This window comes from Macaca mulatta, chromosome 16 (assembly GCF_049350105.2).
Source record: "Macaca mulatta isolate MMU2019108-1 chromosome 16, T2T-MMU8v2.0, whole genome shotgun sequence".
Classification (NCBI taxonomy): Eukaryota; Metazoa; Chordata; class Mammalia; order Primates; family Cercopithecidae; genus Macaca; species Macaca mulatta.
In genome coordinates, this window is record NC_133421.1 from 22,335,965 (window position 1) to 22,357,699 (window position 21,735).

General features: G+C 47.5%; 2 long non-coding RNA genes across 2 annotated transcripts in view; one reads left to right on the top strand and one right to left on the bottom strand.

Annotated features, from left to right (window-relative positions):
* The window catches only part of LOC144335371 (uncharacterized), a 38,195-nt gene extending 16,686 nt beyond the window's left edge, over positions 1-21,509 (bottom strand). The window contains exon 1 of the long non-coding RNA XR_013406187.1: positions 21,354-21,509. This is a non-coding gene — a long non-coding RNA (uncharacterized LOC144335371). The remainder of the gene's footprint in view (positions 1-21,353) is intronic.
* Positions 14,961-18,725, top strand: LOC144335370 (uncharacterized). The gene is made up of 2 exons (XR_013406186.1): positions 14,961-15,340; positions 15,688-18,725. It is a non-coding gene; the product is annotated as an uncharacterized LOC144335370 (long non-coding RNA).
* Positions 21,510-21,735: the final 226 nt, after the last annotated feature.

The following is a 21,735-nucleotide window of genomic DNA, read 5'->3' on the forward strand; positions in this document are numbered from 1 at the left end:
CTAGATGGCCATCCTGAAAACAACGAGATTGGGTACACATCTCACGTGTCACACAAGGTCAAACTCCAATCTATTAGAGATTTAAATGTGGAAACCGAAACCATGTAAGAACTAGATGCGAACATGAGTAATGCTGTGAAAACCTGGGCGCTTTTATCATTATGCTTCAAAGAATCTGATGCACTCACAGAATGAACTGGCAAATTAATACATAAATACTAAACGAAACTTTTTTTTTTTTTTTTTTTTTTTTGAGACGGAGTCTGGCTCTGTTGCCCGGGCTGGAGTGCAGTGGCCGGATCTTAGCTCACTGCAAGCTCCGCCTCCCGGGTTTACGCCATTCTCCTGTCTCAGCCTCCACGAAACCTTTTTACATGGCCAAAAACACCATAAATGACAGCAAAATACAAGTAAAAAATTGGGAGACAGTGTTTGCAGCAGATAGAAGGTTAATCTCGCTAATATTTAAAAAGTCTTGAAACTGACAGAAAGAAAGAAAAACGTGAATACAAATGGTCCTTAAAGCATCTTTGAATATTTGCAGCTCAGACGCGGAGACCCTAGGGAGTCCTGCTGTCGGCCACCTGCAGGAGGAAAGGAAAAATGAGACAGCTCAGGACCACGGGGTGACCCCTACAGTTCTCCCTGGACAGGGCTTGTTCAGACTCAAACCCAGCCCACACCCCAGGTGTATAGAAGAAGCCTGGTCAGGGTGGGAGGGGGCAGTGAGGGTCAATAGAACATTCAAGTCCACCAGATGTGGCCCACCCTGAGGGCTGGGATCCCAACCTAGGCACTTGGTGGCTGCGGAAACCGTGGTGGGTGTTTAAACGACTCTGCCTGGGCCTGTGTCCAAGGATGCAAATGACTGCCCTCAGTGATTCAACCGAGGCTAGGGAGGCCTCGCTTCGGTCGGGGAGCAGCAGGTGGCAAATTGGAGGCCTGGCGGGGCAAACGGGGGCCTTGGCTGAGTCAGTGTGACCCGGGATGAGTCAAGGCTGAATGAGTTGAGTGTCCAATCCTCTTGCCGGTGGGTGGGGGTCACGTCCCCTCAACTGGAAACACGGCGGGATCTGAGACAGCTGTGCCCACTGAAGGGCAGGGAAAGATTCACCTGATGGTTTCTGGTCCAGGACTGAGGACACTGGCACCTTTCCCTGCCTGTCTCTTGGAGCTTTCTTTTCATGATCTCTGAGCCTCCATGGAAGAAGTCCGATCACCTGAGACCTGCAGGCTGGAGGCCAGGTGCAGGTGCTCTGGGGGCAGCACTTCCAAGGCCCGAGTGCAGCCATCCAGGTCTACCACCAGCCCAGACACCACTGAAAACCATTATGCATCCCTGGTGGAAACCACGCGGAGCAGAAGAATCTTATAGGAAGGACTTGGGATTCCTAGAAGTATTCTTGGTATGACGGTCATACAAGTCCATAGAAAGACATGCAGGTATTGTCATGGTTGAGTTTGTTCCACAGAAACAGTGGGACTAATTATAAATCTCATAAAAGGATATGACTGAAGACTGAGGACCAAACTCCTGGATAGGTTAAGTGTGTGTACATAGATCTTCTATGTACTTAGAACTCTTCAGGAAATTTGCATGAGAAATGGCCAACGACTATCTCTTGGAATGAGAGCCAGAGGTGATGGATGGCATTTTATTTTGACTTTACACACTCCTCACTGTACGATCATTTTATACTAAATATGCATAATAAAAATAAAATCTCCTGATAATTATTCACATAAATATGAGATTCACAATGTGAGAGATAAATACATCTAAAAACAAAAGAGACCCAGGCAATTGCATCACGTGTGATTCAATCCTATCACTTTAAAATTATCCAAAGGAATTATACATATTTGCTAGGATTTTAAATAATGTGATTCTTCTCAGTTCTCCATAAATGTGACAAAATGGAAGTATAACATTGATCTCACACTGGATCTTGTATAAAAACAATGAACTCTAATGCAATGATTTTTATATTCAATTTACTTACATAATTGAATATATCAAGGAATTAAAGGGAGGAGTCTTATCATCTGGAATCAGAAGAGCTCACAGCGATCTCCATTGTTGATTGAAGATTTGAGCAAGGGGTCTTAGAGACTGAGTCAGTGGGCTGGAGTTTTAGAGACTGAGTCAGTGGGCTGGACTCTTAGAGACTGAGTGAGTCAGTGGGCTGGGGTCTAGGCTTCTGTCCTTTTTGGATCAGGTAGCTTTAACTTTGTGTCTGTTTCATTGTTTGTTTAGCACTGCTGGTACAAATGCAGAATAGCAATTAATCCTCACCAGTGCTCTTCAGGGACAGCTGGTGGTAGGTGAGAGTGGGTTGGGAGAAAGGTAGCATTTTGGGAGGGAAACAGTGTCCACTCACCAAGCAGTATGATTTTCTGGGGCTGTCCTTTTGACACCAAAGGTGAGCCCTTACTGTTATTTTCTATTTCTCTAAGATCCCTCTGAGAATCACAGGTTGAGAATTTTTTTTTGTACTAGTATTAATTATAATAAACTTTTGATTTTACTGCCAATTTAAAAAATTGTATTTAGGCCAGGCGCGATGGCTCACGCCTGTAATTCCAGCACTTTGGGAGACCGAGGCAGGCGGATCATGAGGTCAGGAGATCGAGACCATCCTGGTTAACACTGTGAAACCCCGTCTCTACTAAAAAATACAAAAAATTAGCCGGGCGTGGTGGCGGGCGCCTGTAGTCCCAGCTACTCAGGAGGCTGAGGCAGGAGAATGGCGTGAACCTGGGAGGCGGAGCTTGCAGTGAGCCAAGATCGCGCCACTGCGCTCCAGCCTGGGAGACAGAGCGAGACTCCGTCTCAAAAAAAAAAAAAAATTGTATTTCATTTTTCTCCATTCACAGTAGCAAATCTGTGAACAGATGCTTTGCCTGCATTGAATATGCTCTTGTTCTATGTACTCTGTTTTCATGAATCTAGTTATGCAGTATTTAATTTTTGCCCTTTATTGATTACAAATACCATTTCAATGAAAGCACAGTTTTTTGAGTCTTGAAGGAGAAAAGGGTTTTCCACAGGTAAGGCAGGTGGGAGTGAAATCAAGTTGGGATGTTGATCAAGAATGGTTTACACAGCAAAGCAGTGCTTACCACTACAAAGGTGCTTGTAGGAATCTGTCTGGCGTTCTCCTCAATGGCAAAGCTCCCACCCTGCCCTTTATATTAATGTGTTTAGAACCTCACTCCATTTCCCTGGTGGCTTGGACTTTCTCAATGTTTTCACTTCTGGCCACCTTGTGCAGGTGTTTCCACAATGGGGAATCTTTATTCCTGTTCCTGCCCAAGTTCATTCCTGGGTAGTTCTATTACAGCTTGGGTATCTGTTCTCTCCAAATCTTATGTTGAAATTTATCCTCAGTGTTGGAGGTGGGGCCTAATGGGGGCAGATCCTTCATGAATGGATTTAATGCTCTCCCTCAGGGGTGAGTGCGCTCTTGAGCTCTATTAATCTCCAGGAGAGCTGGTCGTTAAAAAGAGCCTGAACTTCCCCCTCTCTTGCCTCCTGTCTCAGCATGTAACCACTGCACAGGTCAGTTTCCCTTCCCCTTCCCCCACAAGCAGAAGCCACTTGAGGCCTCACCAGAAGCGGAGCAGATGCCAGCACCATGCTTTCAGTGCAGCCTGCACACCGTGAGCCAAACAGACCTCTTTTCTTTATAAATTACACACTCCCCGGTGTTCTTTTATAGCTACATGAAACAGACCAAGACAAGCTCTCTTCCTCCATTTGTCCTAACCGTTGAGACATTTGATTTCTTGGTTTTGTTTTTCTTAGTTGTTTTTGACTTTGCCTGGTCTCCTTCCTCAGTTGTAATCTCTATTTAGAAGCATGTATTTCACTGGCATAAAATACTCACTAATGAATACTTTCATTTTATTTTCACCCACATTTTAAAAAGATACAATTCTCCCTTTTGCGGTAGCAAATGTAGGAGATTTTCATTACTAAAGGGTATTTTATACATTTTTCTTACAGGAATTGATTGATGTACATATTTCTAACTTCCTATATGGATCGCTTCCTCACATTTTCCTCCCTTAAAGAATTACTTTTGTAGTTCTTGAAAGATGAAAGGGCTTTTCTCAGAGACCGTAGCAGGAAGACGGAGCAGGTGTGGGGGTTCCTTAGAAGGGGAGGGTTGGGGTGGGAAGATGGCATGACACACCTCTTCAGCTGGATCCTGGGAATGAAGACAAGGGGCTGTTTAACTGCAGGCACACTCAGCACCATGAGAAAGGTAAAACAAACGAACAAAAAGCCACAGGCATATCTTGGAAATATTGCAGGTTTGGGTCCAGGCCACCACAATTAAGAGAGTCACACAAATCACAAATTTTTTTGTCTCCCAGTGCATATAAAAATTATGTTTACATTATATGGTAGTCTATGAAGTGTACAATAGCATATGTCTAAAGCAGTGTACACACCTTAATTAAAAATATTTTACTGCTAAAAAATGCTAATGACCTTCTGAGCCATTAGCAAGTTGTAATCTTTTGGCTGCAGAGCCTGGCCTCAGTGTTGGCTACTTACAAATCAGGGCGGTGGTTGCTGAAGGTTGGGGTGGCTGTGGCTATTTCTTTTTTTTCTTTTTTCTTTTTTTAGAGACAGGGTCTGGCTCTGTCACCCAAGCTGGAGTGTAGTGGTGTGATGACAGCTCACTGCAGCCTCAAACTCCCAGGCTCAAGCAATCCTCCTGCCTCAGGCTCCCAATTAGCTGGGACCACAGATACGTGCCACCATGCCTGGCTAATTTTTAAATTTTTCTGTGTGTGTGGGAATGCGGTCCTTCTATGTTGCCCAAGCTGGTCTTGAACTCCTGGCCTCAAATGATCCTCCCATTACCTGAAGTGCTGGGATTACAGGTGTAGCCACTGTGCCCGGCCTGTGGCAATTTCTTAAAATAAGACAATGATGAAATTTGCCACATTGACCAACCCTTCCTTTCACCAAAGATTTCTCTGTAGAATGCGATGCTGTTTAATAGCATTTGATCCGCAGAAAAAAGTTCTTTCAAAATTTGAGTCAATCCTCTTAAATCCTGCTGCTGCTTTATCAACTAAGTTTATGTAATATTCCAAATCCTTAGTTGTCATTTCAACAATGTTCAGCAGAAGTAGATTCTATCACAAGAAACCACTGCCTTTGCTCATCCATCAGAAGCAACTCTTCATTGGTTAATCATGAGATTGCAGCAATTCAGTCTTATCTTCAGGCTCCACTTTTAATTCTAAGTTCTCTTGCAATTCCCACTACATCAGAAGTAACCTCCACTGAAGTCTTGAACCCTTCAAAGTCATCCATAAGGGTTGGAATCCACTTCTTCCAAACTCCTGTTAATGTTGACATTTTGACCTCTTTCCATGAATCATGAATGTTCTTAACAGTATCTAGAACAGTAACTCCTTTCCAGTAGGCTTTCAATTTACTTTGCCCGGATCCATTAGAGGAATCACTATCTATAGCAGCTATAGCCTTATGAAATATATCTCTTAAGTGACAAGGCTTGAAAGTCTAAAACAACCCCTTGATTCATGGGCTGCAGAATGGATGTGTGTCAGCAGCCATGAAAACAACATTAATCTCCTTGTATATCTCCATCAGAGCTTCTGAGTGATGAGGTAAATTGTCAATAAGCAGTCATATTTTGAAAAGAATCTTTTTTTTTCTCTGAGCAACAGGTCTCAATCTTGGGCTTAAAATGTTCAGTAAACCATGCTGTAAACAGATGTGCTGTCATCCAGGCCCTGTTGCATTCACAGAGCACAGACAGAGTTAATTTAGCTGAATTCTTAAGGGCCCTAGGATTTTCAGAATGGTAAATGACCATGGCTTCAACATAAAGTCACCGGCTGCATCAGCCTCTAACAAGAGAGTCAGCCTGTCGTTTGAAGCTCGGAAGCCGGGTATTGACTTGCCCTTTGTAGCTATGAGAGTCCTAGATGGCATCTTATTTCAATAGAAGGCTGTTTCATCTAAACTGAAAATCAGTTGTTAAGTGTAGCCACCTTTATCGATGATCTTATCTAGATCTTCTGGAGAACTTGCTGCAGCTTCTACATCAGCACTCGCTGCTTTACCTGGCACTTCTATGTTGTGGAGATAGCTTCTTTCTTTCAGTCTCATGAACCAACCTCTGTTAGACTTTAGCTTCTCTTCTGCAGCTTCCTCATCTCTCAGGGTTCATGAAATTGAAGAGAGTTCGGGTCTTGCTGTGGATGAGGCTTTGACCTACAGTTGTTCCGCATCCCTAAAACTTTCTCCGGCTCAGTAATAAGGTTGTTTTGCTTTCTTACCTTTCTTGTGTTCACTGAGTCGCACTTTTCATTTCTTTAAAATACTTTTTCTTTGCTTTCACAACTTGGCTAAATGTTTAGCACAAGAGGTCAAACTTTTGGCCTATCTTTGCTTCCAACATGCCTTCCTCGCTAAGCTTAATCATTTCTAGCTTTTGATTTAAAGTGAGAGATGTGTGACTCTTCCTTTCACCTGATCACTTAGAGGCCATTGTAGGGTTATTCACTGGCCTAATTTCAATATTGCTGCATCTCAGGGAATAGGGAGGCCCGAGGAGAGGGAGAGAGATGGGGAACGGCGATTGATGGACCAGTCAACACACACAACATTTATTGATTAAATTTGCCATCGTATATGGACGTGGTTTGTGCCTCAAAACAATTACAATAGGAACATGAAAGATCACTGATCACAGATCACCATAACATAAATAACAATAATGAAAAAAGTTTTAAATATTGTGAAAATTACCAGAGTGTGACGCAGAGGCAGGAAGTGAACACATGCTGTTGGAGAAACGACGGCAGATTTGCTTGACTCACGATTACCACAAACCTTCAAAAAGCGCAATATCTGCATAACTCCTGTTTCTCTGGAAGTGTCTTGTAAACTTCAGGTTCTTTATCAATGAGAGACTGCTTGGAGGCTGAGCCTGCTCTGAGGGGCTGCAGCTACCCCACCCCTGGCACCATCTTTGACTGCAAGGTGTGGATAAAGCTGGAGATTTTTCGGTGGAGCAGAGGCCAGCTGGGTGGTCGCACTGACTCGTGATAACCTGGTGGCAGTGCTGGAGGCCAGTGAGGTAGTGAAGGGCATGGCGCTTCGGACCTGGGCCCTTCCTATGTGCAGGACTTCCTGGGGTGCAGAGGTTAAGTTCATCTTGTGCGGATGATGTTCCTCTTCCTCTGTCACCAGAGACCAGATTTTATGTTCAGATCTGGCTCCCATGAGAGTCATGTCATCTGCACGGTGTTTGATTTTGTTCTGAGCTTCCCAGTGTGCCCTATGGCTGGTGTTTCCCCAGTCCACGGCTGTGATTACAACTCCGATACACAAATTAGCTATGGCAGCCTTGCTTCCGGGGGTGACCCGGAAATGGAGAGGACGCTTGAAGTCCTTGCTGCCCACAACGCAGAAGCCCCATGGTCCTGGGCGCTGAGGGACTGTCTACTGGGTGCTCATGGCATGGGGACAGGCTTGCAGGACGAGAGCACTAGTCATACCAAGAGAATCTGCTCTGAGAATTGAATTTTCCACAAGCCTAGCTGCTGAAAAGGCCCGCTGTAACCCGAGGACCAGTTTCCTCAAACGCACTGCCCTGACTTGAAGACTAACCTTACCTCCGGCTGTCACTCACCAGTCAGAGCTCGCCAGCTCCCAGAAGCTTCTCCAGAGCCAATGTGCTTTCTTTCCAAGCCATACCTAACATTTCTCTAATAAAACTCTCACCTTTCTTTTAAAAGAAAACTTTTATTTTAGGTTTGAAGGGGCATGTGCAGGCTTGTTATCAATTTACATAGGTGAACTCGTGTCTTGTGCGTTTGTTGTACGGATTTTTTCATCACCCAGGTATTAAACCCAGTACCCATTAGTTATCTTTTCTGCTCCTCTCCCTCCTCCCACCCTCCACCCTCAAGTGTGTGTTGTTCCCCTCTGTGTCCATGTGTTGTCATCATTTAGCTCTAACTTGTAAGTGAGAACATGTGGTATCTGGTTTTCTGTTTCCGCCTTAGTTTGCTAAGGATAATGGCCTCCCACTCCATCCATGTTCCTGAAAAAGACATGGCCTCATTTTTTATGGCTGCATAGTATTCTATGGTGTTTATGTGCCACATGTTCTTTATCTAATCTGTCATTGATGATCATTTAAGTTGATTCCATGTCTTTGCTATTGTGAACAGTGTTGCAATGAATATTTGTGTGCATGTCTTTTTACAGTACAATGATTTATATTCCTCTGGGTATATAAATCCGAAATGGGATTGCCGAGTCAAATGGTAGTTCTGTTTTTAGCTCTTTGAGGAATTGCCACGCTGCTTTCCACAATGGCTGAACTAATTTACACTCCCACCAACAGTGTACAAGTGTTCCCTTTTCTCCAGCCTCTGTATTTTGTGACTTTTAATCATTGGCATTCTGACATTCTGGCTGGTGTGAGAAGGTGTCGCATTGTGGTTTTGATTTGCATTTCTCTAATGATCAGTGGTATTGAAGTTTTTTTCATATGCTTGTTGGACACGTTTGTCTTCTTTTGAAAAGTCTCTTCATGTCGTTTGCCCACTTTTTAATGGGGCTGTATTTCTCTTGTACATTTCTTTAAGTTCCTTAGAGATGCTGAATATTAGGCCTTTGTCAGATGCATAGTTTGCAAATATTTTCTCCCATTCTGTAGGTTTTCTGTTTACTTTGTTGACAGTTTCTTTCGCTCTGCAGAAGCTCTTAAGTTTAATTAGATTCCATCTGTCAATTTTTGCTTTTGTTGCAATTGCTTTTGTTGTCTTTGTCATGAAATCTTTGTCTGTTTCTATGTCCAGGATGGTATTGCCTAGGTTGTCTTCCAGGGTTTTTACAATTTTGGGTTTTACATTTAAGTCTGTAACCCAGCAGTCCACAACCTTTTTGGCACCAGGGCCTGATTCTGTGGAAGACAACGTTCCCACAGAGAGCAGTAGGCGGCGGGGGGGTGGATTTCGGGATGAAACTGCTCCACTTCAGATCATCAGGTATTAGTTAGATTCTCAAAAGGAGTGCACAACCTAGATCCCTCACATGTGCAGTTCACAACAGGGTTCACCCTCTTATGAGAATCTAACGCTACTGCTGATGTGACAGGAGGTGGAGCTCAGGTGGTAATGTTTGCTTACTAGCCACTCACCTCCTGCTGTGCAGCCTGGTTCCTAGCCAGCCACAGACTGGTACCAGTCCATTGCCCAGGGGTTGGGGACCTCTGCTTTAATTCTTCTTGAATTAATTTTTGTATATGGTGAGAGGAAGGGGTCCAGTTTCAATCTTCTGCATATGGCTAGCCAGTTATCCCAGCACCATTTATTGAATAGAGAATCCTTTCCCAATGCTTGTTTTTGTCAGCTTTGTCAAAGATCAGATACTTGTAGGTCTGCGGCCTTATTTCTGGGTTCTGTATTCTGTTCCATTGGCCTATGTGCCTCTTTTTGTTCCGGTACCATGCTGTTTTGATTACTGTAGCCCTGTAATACAGTTTGAAGTGAGGTAGTGTGATGCCTCCAGCTTTGTTCTTTCTGCTTGGAATTGCCCGTGGGCTATTCAGGTTCTTTTTAGTTCCACATGAATTTTAAAATAAAAACTCTCAACTTTATATTTGTTCTTGGAACATACTGAAGACCACCCGATCTGTGAGTATGCCCCACATTGCCATTCTTGCTTCCTAAATAATCAGTGTTAAGTTTAGAGATTCATCTCTATATTTTATTTGACTTCAGTAATGTAAACTGTGAGTCAGAGCTGCAGTGGTGGAGGCTGCAACCTTGGCGGTGGGAAGGTCGGTTCACAGGGTTTCTCAGCATGCTCCTCCTGTGTCCCCACCGTCGAAAGGTGCCCCCCATCATGTGTGTGCCCTTGGCTTGTAGACTGGTCTTATCTTTCCAGAACTAGTTTTGGTCACGCCTCATGCATGAGCTTGTGCCTGAGCACAATCATGTGAAAATTAATTTAGTCATGTCTTGTCCAAACTAAAAACATTGAACCATTTTAAAGGAAAGCAGCTTCCCAATGTTGCCATATATTGTTTTAAAATAATTGTAAAAAGTAGCTGCTCATGTAATAGCACCGGTCCTGCCATTGACCTTGCACATGTGCCTCACACACATCTGAGAGGCTGTTACTGGGGACGCCGTCCTCAGTGCTGCTGCTGCATGGCACCCTGCCTCACAGGAGCTCTGCAACAGCAAAAGCACCAACCAGATTGGAGAGGACAGGGCAGGACCATGCGGGGCCCTCCTGCCAGTGGTCAGTTACATCTTCCTTTGGTATCATGGTGGAGGTTGGGGGTGCCCCTGAAGACACCAGCCAAACTTCCCGTGCCCCCTTCCCATGCCCACTGTACCTGCCGTGACAAGCTGAGCGTGTTTCTGTAACCATCCTCTACCCTGAGTAGATGCTCTGCATTCTTATTGTGCAGTGCTTTCAGGACTGTGACTCTGTGGTCACCCCTGTCGTCCAACTCTGTCATGGCCATGGAAACCAGAACGTGGCATGTTCCAACACCTCATTCTGAAGTTAGAAATCAACAAAACCTCCCAAATGGGAGAGGAGGGCCTAAAATCCTTGGAAAATTTCCTCTGCGAGATTTGCATGAGACCTGGAATGTCCTGAAGTGTAATATATAAAGGTATTGAATGACACATAGAACTCCCTGTAAGACAGGTGTAGCCAACAGAGAAAACCATTCATGTCAACAGTCTCCCTCATGCTCTCTCAGAGACCCTCTGAATTATAGCACCCAGAGACCCTGGATGGCTTGGGAGCGGATGAGCCCCAGGCACAGGCAAGAGAGTGGCGCATTCTCTGGGTCACAAAGTATCCTGTAGCTAGAAGATAAGAAACAATTTTACATGAAACATTTGAAAGTATCTCTTGATCAGTTTATTTGTTTCTGAAGACACAGCTTTCCTTTGGGAAACAGAAGACTGAGAAAGGTCTCCACAACTGAAAAGCACCGTGAATTGTTAGTTGCATTTTGCCTGGTCACGTGAGTGAATTTCCTCCCGGATTGCATTGAATCTGCACTGTTTTGGAGACTGGCAGATGCATCGCTAATGAAGCCACATGTGCAGGGTCATCATCAGTTGACGTACTTCCATCCTAGCTGATGCTGTTGATTTTTCCCTGCCAGGAAGCTTCCTGACACATCCTGCACCCAAAAAAACTTCCCAAAGTAAGTTGAGTCTGACTTTGCACCCCCAACATGAGAGTCATGTGACTTCTGGGCACGCCACTGAATACTGATGTACCTGAAGGAACCCTGGGTACCAAACATGCTGAAGTGAATGAATGGTGTCCAGGACAAAGCCCAGCAGGTGTCCAGGCAATGGCCTCCCACCAGAGATCTTGTCAGCACGCCACTCTGAGCACTGTTTGCCTTAGTGTCTTTCTGTCCTGGTTGCAATGAAGTCTTTCTCCATAACGTCAGTTTTTATACTTTTTGACCTAGTAGGACATCATGTGATGAACTTTCATGTAATATGAATTCAGCTTAGGTATGTCTTAGGATTGGTTTAGAGGGAAGATGAAGCAGGTGAAATGGCAACCCCTTGAATACACATCCATAATAAATTGAAAAATATTCAGCGTGATTTAATGGTATCTTTTAAAATAGGAAACAAAATCTTTCCTGTTCATTAGAATCATTACATCAACTAAAGTCATTGTAACTAAAGTAATCATTACATCAACTGAAATACAAAATATGGAATCTGATCTTCAGCAGATGTTGGCATTTCTTTAAGTACACGTCTTCACTTCCTCAGTGCACTAACAGAGACTCAAGAATGACAAAGGGGAAAAAAGGCAAAATTAGGGAAGAGGGAGACATTTTGTAGCTGATGTTGGATACACTGGATGGACTATCCACTTGATACACCTTCTCATTGATAGAATAGGAAACTTCACGTTTCACAAAGGCAAATCGCGCTTTCGTGAGACAAAGCAACAGAAAAATATCGATAATCACAATATTTTAGTGTTTTATGAAGAACTGTATTGTAGCTTGAATCTTTAATTAAATAAATGTTTTCTTTTGCATGTAAAATAGAATTCAGCCTTTCTTAACTCATGACAGCAATGGGCTGAAGACACTGCTGGGCCTATCCTGCCACCTGCTGGGAGGACTTGTTCCCTCAGAAGCCTTGGTTTGGAAGGATGTTTGGAAAATAGCTTTACACACCCACCCTTTATTGTGTTTTTATTCACAAAGCCTTAATGTATCGCCATATTTCATGTAGTTGATTTTTTGCATCTCTGATAAGTTTTTTTTTTTTTTTTTGAGTCGGAGTCTCGCTCTGCCGCCCAGGCTGGAGTGCAGTGGCCAGATCTCGGCTCACTGCAAGCTCCACATCCCGGGTTCACGCCATTCTCCTGCCTCAGCCTCCCGAGTAGCTGGGACTACAGGCGCCCGCCACCTCGCCCGGCTAGTTTTTTGTATTTTTTAGTAGAGACGGGGTTTCACCGTGTCAGCCAGGATGGTCTCGATCTCCTGACCTCATGATCCGCCCGTCTCGGCCTCCCAAAGTGCTGGGATTACAGGCTTGAGCCACCGCGCCCGGCCTGCATCTCTGATAAGTTTTTAAATGTCAATATTCCTACTAAAGTCTCTGTCTGTGTCCCGTGTTCTATGTTCTAGGGTGTATGAAGAAAGGGCTTCAGCAGAAACAGAGGCTGAAGCATGCGTGCTCGTGAATGCTGGGAGCCGAGAGGCCAGAGAAGAATGTGATGAGACATAGAATTGGTAGTGCAGGAAGTCGGAAGATCAAGTACCATGATGTTGGTGCTGGTTGCTTGTGTTAAACTGCCTAGGTTTTAGTCTACGGTAATTTTCGCCCACCTGTGGGGCTCCCCTGGTGCCCCAGTCGTGATGGGGTAACTGAACTGCTGCCGGAGCCAAGCCCGCCAGTGGCCCAGGATCTGGCACTTGGAAGAGTTCTGAGAAGTGCCCCTGGATCAAAAGAGGAGAAACAGACTTCATCCATACCTATTCCCACTGTATTTAAAGAAGTGCATATTCTCAGGGATTTCCACATTTTTAAAAACTTCTTTTAATTAAAACATTTAAAATAAAATACGGTTGAGGTAACAACCAGGTTACAGTTCTTCCAGTAGCACCCAGCCAGTGAGAGCCCTCAGATTTTAGAAGAGAGGATTGCAGTCATGTCTGGAATTCAAAGAAGAAACAGTGAGAAGAGCTTGATAGAACTGACAGATGCTAAAACGTCTAATATTAACATAGAAGGGCAACTCTAATTGATAATATAGAATTACAATATGAATGGTAGAGTAATTAAGGAAGCCATTAATGTTGAATTATGTATGTGTAAGTTAAACCTATAAATTAAAATATCATGAACATTATACCGTCTGTGGTGGTTTAATTAATGCTAAGTTATAAAATAATTATTAAACTGTATCAATGACATTTGATTAATATAAAATTATAAATTGCTATTGTTGAATAGAACTTTAAAGTTGAATAAAAAGAATATATTATTACTAATATGTTAGACTTTGATAAAATATGAAATTTAAACAACATTTTAATAAAATGCTAAGTTTCCCAGTAGTATGTGTATGAAGTTATTTGAGGTATTGTTTGTTCAACAAAGAATGTGACAGTGTCTAGTGTTGGCATTGTTTGATTAACTGGTGGAAAAATAAAACATTTGCAAGGAAATGGGTTATTTCAAGTTATATTTTAATGTCCTTTTATTTCCACATAATAAAATCTTTATGCTGGGCATGGTGACTCATGCCTGTAATCCTAGCACTTTGGGAGGCTGAGGCGAGACGATCACTTGAGCCCGGAAGTTCAAGACTAGCTTGGGTGACATAATGAGACTCTGTCTCTACCAAAAAATAAATAAATAAATAAATAATAAAAAATTACCCCGGCCTAGTGGTGCGCATCTGTGGACCCAGTCACACAGGAGGCTGAAGTAGGAGGACTGCTTAAGCCCAGGAAGCAGAAGCTGTAGTGAGCCATGATCCTGCCGCTGTACTCCAGCCTGGGCAACAGAACAAGATCTTATGTCAAAAACAAAATGCAACAAAAAAGTAAAATCATTATTATTCACTTGATATTCCTGAAGAAATCGTCAATACTGATTAATGTCCTCATTTGAATTTTAAATGACTTATATAATGGCAGACTGTAAATACATTATTTAGAGATAAAGAGGACTTTATTTAAATATTCAAGTTATTGTCAACTAGACTATTTTAATGTAAATCTTGTGGCTCATGTCATATGTTTTTAATATTAACTTTAATTTTCATAATAATTGTGTGCATTTCAATGTATGCATTTCATTTTATGTAATTTTTTATTTTTTATTTTTATTTTTATTTTTTTAGAGATGATGTCTCACTATATTGCCCAGGCTGATCTTGAACTCCTGGGCTCAAACGATACTCCCACCTTGGCCTCCTAAAGTGCTGCTGGGAATACAGGCGAGAGCCACCGCGCCCGGCTCTGATTTTGCAATTTTAATTGTTCCGCAAGTTTCCTCTGAATATTCATCATTCTGTAGTTTAAAATATGGGTGATTTTATTCCTCGTGTGTCTTCCAGGTGAGAATCCATACGTTATCACATGAACCAGTGATGTGTGTCATAAGGAAATTAAGAAACAAATCTATATTATTTTTGCTACCCTTATTCTCTAGAAAATGAACTGTAATAGATTTCTGGAATTAATTTTTGATACTAAAAATACTATCATTCCAATTCAATAGTGAGGACAGAGCTGCGTTCTGTGCTACGCTAGGGGGAGCACCCACTTTGGTAATGAACATCGTTCCGTTAGTCTTTAGCGTATTAAGGGCCGGATGAGGAAGTGGGAAATAGGAGGAAGCTGAGCCTCCCCGGAGGAGCACGTGCCCTCAGAGCCGTAAGGCAGGAGCAGAGACTGCCTGAGTTTGCAGCGCGAGCCCAGGGGGCTTCCCTGGGACTTGGCGACCGTCCTGTGCGGTCGGACTCGCAGGCAAATCCCGGGTCGGCTGCGCCTGGCGTGCACGGAGCCCTCCTACTCCCGTCCTACACCGCTTTTCCGTTTATCTGCAGCGTAAAAGCCAGCGTTACTTTGTTTTTGTTTCAACTGCTTTTCCAGTGCCACGGGATTTCAGGCAAAGTGCCTTGGACGGTAGACATGCCTATTCTTCTCGTTTCCTTATTCCTGGAATGTGCTCACGTATCGTCCGGCCACGCAGGGACCCGGGACGCTCAGCCCTTTCTGCGCCCTCGCCCTCTCCAAGGCGGCACCTGGTGAGGAGGGCGGCCCAACACTGCAAGCCTGATCCCGGGGGCTGACCTCTGGACGGTCTCAGGGACTGACCAGGGATGCAGCCGCGGGAGGGGGGAGCCGAGCGGGGAGAGGATCGAGGGAGGGGCGCGGGGTGTGCTCTTGGGGCGGGGCGGGGGCGGTGTGGGGAGGGACTGGGAGGGGCGGCCCTAAGGGAGTGGCTGGGCTTCCTGGCTGCCTGGACACGGGTGCTTTTTTCTTTGCTAACGCCCTGGATGCCACCAGCCCAGTTTGCTCATGTCGCCGGCAGCTCCACTATGGTTCCGTTATTTTCTGAGAGATTTTCCCTTCCCTTCTCTTTTTGCCCTAGACCAGAACTGTAAGCAGACGCCGCCAGCACCCCGGAAGACGGTCTATGGTTTTCCGGCCACCTCCTGCCCGTTTCTCATTAAAGCTTGAGAAGGAGGAGGGTGGTTGTGTCCCAGGAGCTGGGCTGGCACCCTCAGTGAGGTTGCGGGGCTCTCCTGGAGAACACAAACCATTCCTCAGGACATCAGCAGCAGGCAAGACCCCAGATGGTCCCATCAAGACAAAGACAAGCCACTCCAGAATCTTGTCTGAATGCAGACAGATGGGAGCGTCTCTCAGGCCAGGAGTGCCAGCCGTGTCGTCTCCTAGCCCACATGGTGACTGCTGCTTTGGCCTTGGTGACAGCCTGTCCTGCTCTTGGCAGGCCTCCTGGGGGATGAGGTTTATGAAGATTCCAGCGTATATGTACCTCCTCCTGCTTCCTGACAGTGCTCAACTCAGAGCCAGCCCCCTCTCCCCTTAGTCCACCCCTGGCCAGCTGGCACACAAACACAGCCTGTGGCAAGGCTCTTTCTAGCCTCTCACGATACCCTCCGCAGCGCCATGGCACATTCTTGCAGAATGGAACAGTAAATCCAGTTGTAGTTTAACAACAGGTGTGTCTCTGGTAGGCACACTAGGCAGCAGCTCATTGGCCTGTATTTAAAATATGAACGTGTGCATGACTGCAAAGGCATAGATCCTCACTTTCTGCAAACTGGAATTGCTGTTCTCAAAGTTTAAAACCACATTTGCAATACATGAGATCCACAGCCTGAGTGGAAGGAGACACATGCAGGGGGTGGGCTGGGCCTGGGGGCCAGGCGACCCTTGGGCAGAGAATGTGGGAGCATGGAGAGGGTGTGTGGGGCAGGAAGGGTCACGGAGTGCTTTGAGCAAAGAGTGTGTGATCCTGTCTGCCCTTGGTGCCGTCCACTGGGGCTGGTCAGCGAGGCCGAGTCCATCATGGTGATGGGGACACGTGACAAAACTAGAAGCCTTGGGGGAGCTGGGCGAAGGGAGCAGGCACCCATGATGCTGCCGCTGCAGTTTTCTATAAGTTCTTTAATTATTTCAAATTAAAATATTTTAAAATGACCATGTCCCTAAAGGAGGGATAATAGTAAGCCACGCGATAGAGATTAGCCTGTACTCAGACCCACTTCAGCTCCAGCTGCGAAGCTTCTGCTCTCCGATTCCAGAGCCTGGTGGTGTTACAGAGGCCCCCGTGGATGTTACAGCGATGTGGATGTTATGCTACAGACATCATGGTAATGACACTTTGGAGTCTCGGGTGATTTCCCCGTGCTGTGCAGGCGGCAGGATTTTCGATTTCCCTTTTCCCACATGAGCCCTTCCCCTACCGGGCATCGAGACTGAGCACCCTTTGCCCCAGGCTGGAAGTCACAGAGAAGGCCATCTACTTGTGTTTCTCCCTCCCACGGAGCTTCCCTGCCTGTGGTCATCACCTGGGTCCCTCTCAAAGACCACAGAGGCTGCTCTCAGGTCTAACTTTCTGTCTTGGTTGTGCTGCCTACAGTGAGTTTCACACTTGCATGTTTCAGGCAGATAGATGATTGCAAAGAGTGTGGGGATACCCTGGGTGGCTCTTTCCCCTCTGGGATTCTTCTTCTTCCTTCCTTCTTTCTTCTTCTTCCCCCTCTTCTCCCTCCCCTCCCCTCCCTTCCTCTCTTTCTCTCCCTCCCTCCCCCTCCCCTCTCCCTCCCTTCCCCTCCCGTTTCCCTCCCTTCCTCTCCCCCTCTCCTTCCCTTCTGTCACCCAAGCCGGAGTGCAGTAGCAAAATGACAGCTCACTGCAGCCTTGAACTCCTGGCCTCAAGTGATCCACCCACCTCAGCCTCCTGAGTAGCTGGGACTACAGGTGTGCACCACTACTCCCAGTTACATTTTTATTTTTTGTAGAGATGGAACCTTGCTATGTTGCCCAGGGTGAACTCAACCCCTCTGGGATTCTACTGGGGAGTTACAGTGTCTCTGGGGCACAAGGGATTGACTTGATCATGACTGCCATTTCTCAGATGGCGACCCAGGTGCTTGAGAAGCTCATGCCTTTCCGGGCCCATCTCAGAGGCAGCAGGGATGATCATCAAGGGTCTTCCTTGTGACTGATGGGGAGCAACCATTCAGGGGCCCTGGTGGGGTGCCTGGCAGGGCACAGCCTGCCACACCATTCCAAAGGTTCAGACTGTGACCTGCACACTGCAGGTGTCCCTTGTCCATCCCTGCAGGGAAGAGCATGGCCATCTCCGTTAGGCAGTGTCTTGGGTGTCCAGATGGCTCCTGGGGTGACACTGCAGGTCTGAGAGGACTTGGATTGGAGAAAGGAACTGGAGGGATGGAGCAAGATTGGGCTCACAGGCTCAGCATCCCCAGTGAGCTGTGGTGACATGAGCCCAAGTGGGAATAGGTGTGTCTGCCTCTGTGGGGTCCCAAGTTGGTGCCTGGGGAGGGCAGGGCTGAGGGATTGCTGGGAGGTGAGTGTTGAGAGGCCTAGGAGGCCACGTCCATGAAAGGGGCTGAAGACCTGGGGCGGGGGCTGGGTCTGAGGGGAGGGGAGTAGGTATAACTGGGGGAGCTGGTGGGAGGACTCCAGCCCAGCTGCTCAGGGGAGCCCTGAGTCACTTTGAGGGTGTGAGGAGAGTGGAGGAAGTGGACGGCCCTGGTGCCCCAGGTGAGGGATGGGCTGCAGGGGGCCAGCCTTGTGAAGGACAGACTCAATTTGGAGGTGAGCTCGGGAGCATGCAGGTGAGGACCCAAAAGACCAGGGGGATGCTGGGGCAGGTGGGGCAGAGAGACCGAAGACTGAGGCCGAGCAGGACCTGGGGGAGAGGAGAGAGGGTGTAGGGAGGAAAAAGAGGGCAGCGTCACCAACTCATCAACTAAAGGATGATTGGGGCAGGCCAGGAGCTAAGCAGGCGGTGGGGTGATGGGGGAGATGCAGCCCCCACAGGGCAGCGGGGCCCTGGGCACTGGTTTATGTGTGAACAGGTGGCCGAGTCCTCTAGAGGCGTGGGAAGTAAACATGAAACCCACAACTGCACACGTGTCATCCCTTGTTCTTGTCATGGCGTTAATCTCCAAGTGGCTTTGTTCTTCCCCAGGCGCAGAATGAAGCAACCCAGGTCATCGCTGTCCTGGAGCCGCCCCTGCCTACTTTGTCTTTTCTTCTTGGCCAGTATTTATGCCTGACACACACTGGTTAATTTACATGTAGGTCCGTATGTTTATTGCGGCACTATTCACAATAGCAAAGACTTGGAACCAACCCGAATATCCATCAATAATAGACTGGATTAAGAAAATGTGGCACATATACACCATGGAATACTATGCAGCCATAAAAAAGGATGAATTCATGTCCTTTGCAGGGACATTGAAGCTAGAAACCATCGTTCTCAGCAAATTATCACAAGGACAGAAAACCAAACACCGCATGATCTCACTCATAAGTGGGAACTGAACAATGAGAACACTTGGAGGCAGGGTGGGGAAAGTCACACACCCAGGGCCTCTGGGGGAGGGGGTGGGGGGCTGGGGGAGGCTTAGCATTAGGAGAAATACCTAATGTAAATGACGAGTTGATGGGTGCAGCAAGCCAACATGGCACATGTATACCTATGTAACACACCTGCACGTTAAAAAAATTTACGTGTAGGTTAAGCCAGGGCTGTGAACTCTGGCCCTGTCCTGCCCCGAGCGACTGCTAGATCCTGGGCTGGATCCCCTCCCGCAGGCGCCTGGCCCCGCCCCTCCCCGCAGGCGCCTGGCCCCGCCCCTCCCCGCAGGCGCCTGGCCCCGCCCCTCCCCGCAGGCGCCTGGCCCCGCCCCTCCCCGCAGGCGCCTGGCCCCGCCCCTGGCCGGGTCCCGCCCACATCCGGAGGCTCAGGGCAGGACGCGGGCTGTTCCCGGGTTAGTCAGCAGGGGGCGCGCGGGTTGCTCTGGCCCGGCTGCTCCCGCTGAAATCAGCACAGCAGCAGGGAGGGTGACACTGCCCCCGATGCAGGTCAAACTACTAACAAATGATGTGGCCGGAGAATACTATACTTGACAGCACGATGACGAACACGTCAGTATAAAATGAGATCATGAAGTATGGTGTGCCCAGCTCTGCGGTTAGTTCACAGTGTTTTACAGAGCGTCGTTTCCAAATGCTCAGGGAACACCAGCTACCTATAATAACACGTGACACGCCCCTTCGTCAACACTCAGCACATCTGCAATAATGGCCCAGCCTGATCTTCGCGTTGGAGGTGAGGACACAGGCCCTGGAGGGTTCAAGTGGCAAGGTCACAGAAGTGGTCAAAAGAGAACACAGCGCCCCCTGCCGGGACTGCCCCAGGCTCTGCATCTATAATCCCTGGCTTGCTCCCCACTCGCCTGCCTGACCACAGCTCCGAGGCCTCTGAAAAGCCTGACAAGGTGGGCAGAAGGTCCCTGTGGTGTCGCCCCCAGGGCAGGGATGGGCCATGGAGCTTATCCGGGATGGCGGAGCTGGGACCCGCTGAAGGAAGCGGAGCCCTGGAGAGGGTGCATCTCTGCCCTCACCCCCGTGGTGTGGAGTTGGAGAGCCTTGACTGCGGGGCTGGGGAAGGTGGGCAGGCCCGGGGCAGTGGGGGAGCCGCCTGCTCAGCAGGAGGGCCAGAGGGAGGAGTGAGCTGTGTGCAGGGAGGGTGGGCAGCAGCCAGGGGCAGGCACAGGGCAGGGCGCTGATCTAAGGTGGTCCAACTCAGGAGCTGGGGAGGGAAACGGGAGGAAGGGAGCATGGAGGGGAGATGGGGGAAACTGGGCAGGTGCAGAGAGGCAGGGTGGGGGAACTGAGGAGAAGACAGAGCAGGAGAAGTGAGGGAAGGGGAAGAAAGCACAGGAGCAGAGGCAGACTGGAAAGGAAACCCGGATGGCTCTCAGGGCAGGGAAGAGGGAGGGGAAGGGAGCTGAGGCACATGGAGCCAACTGAGGTGAGATGAGGAGGGGCGGGGACGGCTGGGAGGGATGGCCTTGGCAGGAGAGGGCAGGGGGACTACCGGAGGGTGGAGAGGTCAACAGAGGCTGAAGGAAAGGGGGAAGGGAGCATGTTGGAGGAGATGGAACTGGAGAGAGAAGGAAAGGACATGAATGAAGGGGAGGGAGGCAGGAGAGGTCAGGTGTATCCAAGGGAGGTGAGGAGAGGGGAAGGGAGGTAAACTGAGGTAGGGACATGGACAGAGGGGGGATGGGAAGTGAGTTTACCGGGGGAGTCAGAGTGAGGAGAGAGGAAGCGAAGGACTGGAATGGAGGGTGAAGATGGAGTGTGAGTGGAGGTGAAGTGGGGAAGGGGGAACCAGTAGGGGCTTAGCACAGGAGGGGAGGTGAGTGAGGGAGAGGAGGGAGGTACAAAGAACTGGGGAGAAGGAGTAAGATAAGAGGCCACAGGGGCTCAGGAGGAAGGGGAGGTCCCAGAATGGAGGGAAGAATCTTGGAAGAGCTGCAGTGGGTCGGTGGTGGGGTGGGGCGGGGGGGTGCGGGGCGGGGAGCAGGAGGGAGCATGTGCCTGAGACTGTGCTGCTTCTTGAAGAGGTGACAGAGACAACACCCCAACAGAGCATTTCTCCTCCCCATCAGCCCGGTCACCTGGTCGTCCTATGACCCCGCACCCCGCACACACCCCGCAGCTGCACTGAGCTTCACTGACCTTGCGGGGGGGATGCCTCCTGACGGCTCTTTCTGTTGTTCTCGCATCTCTCCAGCCACATATTAAAGTGACTCAGACCACTTTGATGACCCTCTGTTCCATGTTGTAGATGACACAGGTTATCCATGTGCAAATCACTTCTTCCCCAGCCCTTTGGTGTTTGGTGGATCAGAACAGCCCATGTGTGAAACCCTAGCCAGGGAGTTCACTACTTCTGACATCACGAAGAAAAATGTTGCCAAAAATTGAAAAAACAAAACAAAACAAAAACAAAACACACCCTGTTGCTGGATCTCTCTTGCCTCATCCCTTTACCCATAAACAGGAGTTGGTTACATCCTTAGTTCATAACCAAGGGCACTTAGAAAGAAAAACCGACTGT